Raw genomic sequence first — 7208 nt, forward strand, 5'->3', positions numbered from 1 at the left:
CAGTGGGTAGACAAGTGCCCCAACTCCAGACATCCACTGTCTGTTTGCTCATCCGCTCCCCAGGATGTCACTCCATTCATCATCCTACTGCACGCCACGCAGCTCCGCTTAGCCGCATTCTTCAGTTACAATCCGGCTTTCATACTCATTCTCTGATGACTAAGCCAGACATTGAAACAGACAGTAGCTCCTCAGTTGGCTCTCAGTGGCAGGAGATTGGAGGAGGCTGATACCTTTTCCTACGAGCATCTGCCAATTCATGCATGTAAAACTATCTATCTACAGAGAGACCGTATAGAGTAGGTACAGTATCTAGTATAATCTAAAATTACTGTGAACAAGTTTTAAACGGTACAATAACATGAGCAAGATCCTTTGATAAAGTACATGAGAAATTGGTTTAGCAAAGAAATGGAAAAGTCTGAAAAGCAGGTTTATGACTGAACGTTAATGGAAGTTGGATTGATTTCCAGCTGAGAAAAGCTCTTACGATAAAAAACTAGTCAGTCCTGGGGGTGTTTTTAGTCCATTTAACTATATGATTCTCAGCAGTGAACCCACAAGACCTGAACAGCTTGAGGAGCGGTGTGGATGCTTGCATTAGCTTCTTATCACATCCTCCACTGAAATTATATATTTGTATATGACAAACGTAAAACAGAATAAGTAATTTATTGTACTGTTGCAATACATAAGTCAGAGGATGACATGGTCACATGGTCAACGGCGGAAGTGCAGAAAACATGCAGGTGAGAACATTGTTAAATTCTGTCGACATTAATCAGCCTCCCCTGTGATTATTAGAAGTTAAAACAATTTAAATCAGCAGTGTTCCTTTATTAAGTAGCACTGTAGCACACTGAACCCTAGTAGCTATGAAATAGAAAACCTGAGTAGTGAAAATCCTTCTTTGGATAAATCATTTCGAAAACATGTCGTCTGAAATTATTTTAAAAGCATTTTAATGATAGCCTATGTAAGAAAATCTTTTGATGAAATACCTGCTGTGGTTCTTGCTCTTTCACACAATACATGGATAAGGTATCTGAATCCCCCTGTCTGTCACATTAAAAGCCCTCAAAACTCTCAGGATGAGTTTTCTCAGGTGATTCAAAGTTACAGAGCCAGCGAGCCTCCCGCAGACAAACCCAAACAAGAAGATTTACAGATACCCCCGTAGCTTGGGTGAAGTTTCACATAAGGGACGAGAATAAAGAGGCTGGAGAGGAGATTATTTCTGTCAACACAGATCGAAAGATTAGAGGAAGAGGTCTGGTTTTGAAGTCAAGCGCTCCTTATGCTGCTTTTCTCAGCATCAGCTCCACATGACAGCCTTTGGAGAAATATCTGTGTTGGATCACCAAAAAGGGAACCAATACAAGTTCTCAGTGGTGGAAGAAGTATTGAGATCTTTTACTTAGGTTAAAGTACTAATACCACACTGTAAAAATACTCTGTTACAAGTTGAAGTCCTGCATTGAAAATATTACTTAAGTAAAAGTATGTAAGTATCTTAGGGAAATGTACTTCCAAGTAATAAACGTCCTCAATGCACATTTTACAAACTGGAAACGATCAAAACAGTTCCATCAAGTGTTGAATTGTCTAATCAGTTCAGCTGTACTTGTAGGTTTTAACAATTGTTGGGTAGTTTAATTCATTATTAAACATGGTATTTTATAAACTGCATGTATGTTGTGTGCAAACATCTTAATTTGTAAAGTAACTAAAGCTGTCAGATTAATGTAGTGGAGTAAAAAAGACTCAAGTAGAGTACAAGTACCTCAAATGTGTCCTTAAAGGTGCTCTAAGCGATATTGGGTGACATTACTTCTTGTTGATGTTCGAAGTATTGCCAAACAAAACTGAGGCTAGCTCGCCCCTCCCTCCTCCTCATCCCGTCCCCTCCCCCTCCCTTCCACGCTTCCGCGCACTAACCCCACAACCCCCCACCCCCAAATCCTTCTTGTCGGTTATTGGCTGGAACGCTGGAACACTGTTGGTTATGTTTCGTGGTGCAGGTTGGCACAGTTTGTTTTTGTTGGCGTTTGTGGAGCCTGGGCTATCTGTTTTTTACAGTGTGTTCAGGGGACAGGCAGCTAGCAAATAGTGAGGAGATGTTTGCTGTATGTAGCCTAAAAAACGTGTGACATCGCTTAGAGCACCTTTAAGTACAGTACTTGAGTAAATGTACTTGGTTACATTCCACCACTGCAAGTTCTGACATTTCCTATCAAGAGGTTTAATTGATTGATTCTTTTGGAAACCAGGCCTAGCGTTTCACAAAAGGTGCACATGTTGAATTTATTCTATGCACAATTCAGATGCAATAATATAACTATGCAACATGTGCTGAATGTAAAAAAAAAAAAAAAAAAAACTCTCAGGGAGTGCAGAGTAGGTCAACAGCTCCACGGTACCACCTCAGGAATTCCTTTTACATAGTAAGATTTTTCTTCCGAGTCTAATTTACCTATGATTATTCATATACAGGGCCTCAGTAGTTGGGAGGGGGTGTGCAGGGAGTTGGGTATAAGGTGAAAAACAAGAGTAGAAATGGCCGAGGGAAATAATTACCAGCTTTGGCTTTGGAGGAAAAAAGGGAAATCCACAGCAGGATTCCTAGACTGGAAACTTTGCTAAAGGGGCTGTTCTGTAATTAATGAATTTGCAGGAAACATGTCTCCAATAACATGAATCCTATCCTTACTTATAGTACTTCTTATTTGTATACTATAACCACTATATTTCTAATAATAATAATTATAATAGCTCAAGCAATGATGGATTTTTATGGCCAATGCATATCAATATGTAAACCTCAAGAAAAAATATCAAAATCAGTTTAACCCTTGTGTTGTCTCCGGGTCAAATTTGATCCGTTGTCTAAATGTCTATATCAGAAATATGGGTTTCTTTTTAACTACCTAATTTTGATTACCCAAAAATAACATGGATGATTCCATACAACGCACTTCGCAAGTACAACAAAAATCTCTACTTTCATTGAATTGCATTTGAAAAATAGAAATTTTTCGAAACAGTATCTCGACTGAATGTTGACATATGCCATTCTGTGATTATCCTTCCTTTAATATTAGTCTAAAAAAATCATAATTTCTGCTTTTTAACTCAAGAATTAGGTATAATTTCCTAAAAATGGTTTATTGACCACAAATTCCAAAAATAAGTGTGAATCTAGTAATATGATGGTGTTAGTGGTGTTTATACATGGTAGTGAAAAGAAGCATTAAACGTCAAAAAAGCTCCAAAAGAGACAAAAATGTTGGAAAAAGTGATTTTCAGTTTTGACCCGGGAGGACGATGCATGGTCGAATGGAAGACAACACAAGGGTTAACATAAACACAGAATTTAAACAGATATTTTTGTAATGAATCCCTTAATTTTGGTTACTAAATGCACCTTTTAAAACTTAATTTAGGGCATTTACACTCCTATAGTTTGTTTGCTTTGTTTGTGTACCAACATGTTCACTCCTCTTATTGGTTGGATGTGTCTGGGGCGGGAGCAAGAAAGGAAATACAGGTAGAAGGACCTGTGTGGACTGGTGCATATTTATTGCATCTCCATGGTCAAACCAGCTCATTTCATTTAAATAATCGGACATTGTTTTGCGAGCGACATTACTACGTATGCTCTGCTATGACGGTGTCCGTCTCCAACTTTAGCGGCGGCTGGTTTGACCACGGAGATATAAGTGTCAGACCGTGAGCTTGACTGCTGTCTGTTTCTGTGAGAGAAACACCGCAAGCTGCTACAGTTTGCTGCTCTGCCGCATCGCAGATTGCTAAACACACCAGACTACAGGAGACATTAGCTGAGACGAGCCGCACCCGCAGGGCAAACGAACTCTAGTGGGATTCAACCGAACTAAACGAGGCAGGTGTAAAGGGGCGTTTTCACACCTGCCTCGTTTAGTTCGGTTGAATCGCACTAGAGTTTGTTTGTCCCACTGGTGCGGTTAGGGTTAGGATCTGGAGCGGTTCGTTTGTGGTGAGAACGTGATCCGTACTCGAACCGCACCAACTGTACATACTCCGCAAGTCTCAGCTAATGTCTCCTGTAGTCAGGTGTGTTTAGCAATCTACGATGTGGCAGAGCAACAAACTGTAGCAGCTTGCAGTGTTTCTCTCACAGAAATAGACTGCGGTCAAGCTCGGTGTCCGTCACTCGCATCTCCGTGGTCAAACTAGCTGCTGCTAAAATTGGAGACGGACACGGCACAGCAGAGCGAAGTCTCGGTGACCAGAGCAGACGTAGTAACGTCTCTCGCGAAACAATGTCTGATCATTTTAATGAAATGAGCTGGTTTAACCATGGAGATGCAAGAAATATGAACTAGTCCAGAACACAGGACGTTCTTCCTGTATTTACTTTCTTGCTCCCACCCCCAGACACAGCCGCCCAATAAGAGGAGTGGATGTTCTTGCGTGATTTGTAATGGCGCATTTTGGTACGCTTGGATTTTTCCAGGTGTGAAACCAAAACAAACCGAGGGCAAATCTCTCCAAGTTTACAAACTCACCAACTGATTCAGACCAAAGCAAACGAACTACAAGTGTGAAAACGCCCTCAGATTCATAACTATACTGAACTATAATAAACATTTAATGAAGTGTCTGGTTTGGGCAAGCCTATCATAAGCAAAAGGGCTGTCACCACTGGCTAAATTATCTTGATGTATTCTTTATTTACAGAATTCTTTTGTTTCTGTCTATGTGAGGAAATATTTTTCCAACCTTTTGTTTATGTCAACGGATTGAACTCAGATCAGAAACGTCTTTGGAGCAGTTGGATGGAAACCTTTTAATGGCAAATTAATAAAGAGGAGTATACACGTGACTGCAAGCTGTTGGAACAGTAGGAAAGATTCACTGAGCGAGCCTGTGGCAGGTGGAAACAGTGGAAAGCACTTAGCCTCCGTCATCATAGCAATGTGCCGCTGCAGTAGCTGTTGACATCCTGGCTCAATAACTGTTATAGAACAGACTTGCAGACGTAGACTTTTACTGTTATGGAGGTACGTTACATTCAGTATCTAGGATCGAATACAGACTGCTATTTCTGCCCACTTTCTCTTTCTTTGTCCGATACAATGTTTCATCTGTCCCACTTTTATATTCTTTACCTCTCTTAGCAAATACCTGAGTCTCACCACTTTTTCTCTTCATCATCATTGTTCTCTCTGCTTCCTCTTGTCGGGCACTGACACAAAAGTATCTGGCTCTAATTCCAAATGTCAAAAAAGTGGATACAAACAAATGCTTTAAGTAAATGCTTTGTGAAAGTGATGTTAACCCCATGACAACTTATAATATGATGATTTATCGCAGCCAAATGTGTATATGGGCGTAAAGGCATGTGCTACTGGCCTGGCTCGAAGTCTGTGTCAGCTCTACTTACCATATCCTTTTGCTGATGAAAAAAAGATCTCATACCTTATCGACTGCACCGCTTTTAATGGCATGCATGTGCGTGGAGGAAATAGCTAGTCTGAAACTATCTAAAACAACTGTAGACAAAATCAGTATCAATCACTTGAAGGAAAATCCCCCAAATATCTGTGGGTTTTGGCCATTCCCAGCCGCAGGAACCCTAAAAGTCATAATAGACACATTTATTCTTGCTCTGGCTGACATGCCAGCCAATGTTGGGATCTCCATTCATTCTCCCCAAGCATCCTTACCATTATTTTTCACTTTATCAGAAAAAAACATATACAAAATGGCAAAGAGAATTTGGAATCTTGCTACTGTAGATCCATTAGGTTGCGATTGTATTATATTTGGTTTCTAGGTTGTACTGAAATTATGTTTATGACTGCAGGTTTATGAGGGCAGGCACAAAGATGTGGGGGGAGTTTGGAGCCTCTGACCCACAGAAATGAAACAGAAATGAAACTACATTAGAAATTGTATATATAATGACTTAATATATGACAAAGCAGAAAATAAGTTTCCAAGGCCTGCAATTCCAAAACTGCAATAGAGTATGGAGTTTTATTTTATTTCATGGAGTTAGCAGATTATGACATATAATGCCAATGATCCTCTGATATTTCTACTCGTCAAAGCTTTTTTCAACAAGCACTGTAGAAAAAAACAGATCAGACCCTGACACCTCCAGTCCAGCTGACCCTCTGTCTTCCTGTTCAATCGGGTCCCGGAGCCACCGGTTCCTGCGTGGGCTTATCTGGCTGATAAGAACCTGTGCCGCCTTCCCAGGAAACTCTGGTGCTGTCAGGCCCTGAGGGCTCTGGAAAAGCATAGAGGCTGCCTCTCAGGGCTTATCTCCCCTTTACACCGCAGTGAGACAGAGCCAGAGCCAAGGCCAGCCAGGTGGGCATCCCTGTGATGCATGTCAGCAGTATGCCAACCCCACACACACACCTCGGCCGCTAGCCCCGGGCCTCTTGCCCCGTTCCCTTCCATCACCATCTCCACTTGGCAGCCATGATCATAGCACAACATGAAGCGGATATTAGTGATACGTCGGAGGCTACTGACGAGCCATGGCACAGAATGTTTCTTCCTCACCAATTCCTTTGTCTTTGACAATACTGCTACCAACTACTCTATTGCTGCTACAATTCTTCTAGGGTTGGTTCGTCCAAATTACCACAAACGTATGAAGTCATGCACATAGTTATGGTTTATTTTCTGAGATTCTTATAATCATCTCAATACAATGGCCGTGAATGGAATTGTTATATATGGTGCTCACAGCACTGAAAACGTTACTTTCAACCATGCTTAACATGTATTTCATATAGGGACTATTTCTTCGGTAAAAAAGTATTTCCAAGGAAACCAGAACACAGTCTTTTGGAAAGACGCACAGATGCAATTTTCAGTTTTCGAGCTGTGTAAACAAAATTCCATTAATCTCCATTGTATCGCTGTGGTGGCAGAAATCTCAGACACTGTCCCGATATCTGAAAAACATGGGCAAATAAAATCAAAACTGCATGGCTAGATATACTACATTTTTTGCAATTACGGTGAACTGACCTTTTAAGGTTGAACTTATTCACCTACTATTTTGCATGTTTTATTATCTTGTCTGCACTATAAAGTCCTTGTCTTGTTGTTGAGTGTTAATTCTGTGTTTGTGATGTGCATTCACAGCTGTTTTTGCAAAATTATTTCAATTTAGTTTCCTCCTAGCAGCTAAATAAAACAAATGA

This window comes from Sander lucioperca, chromosome 22 (genome assembly GCF_008315115.2).
Source record: "Sander lucioperca isolate FBNREF2018 chromosome 22, SLUC_FBN_1.2, whole genome shotgun sequence".
Taxonomy (NCBI): Eukaryota; Metazoa; Chordata; class Actinopteri; order Perciformes; family Percidae; genus Sander; species Sander lucioperca.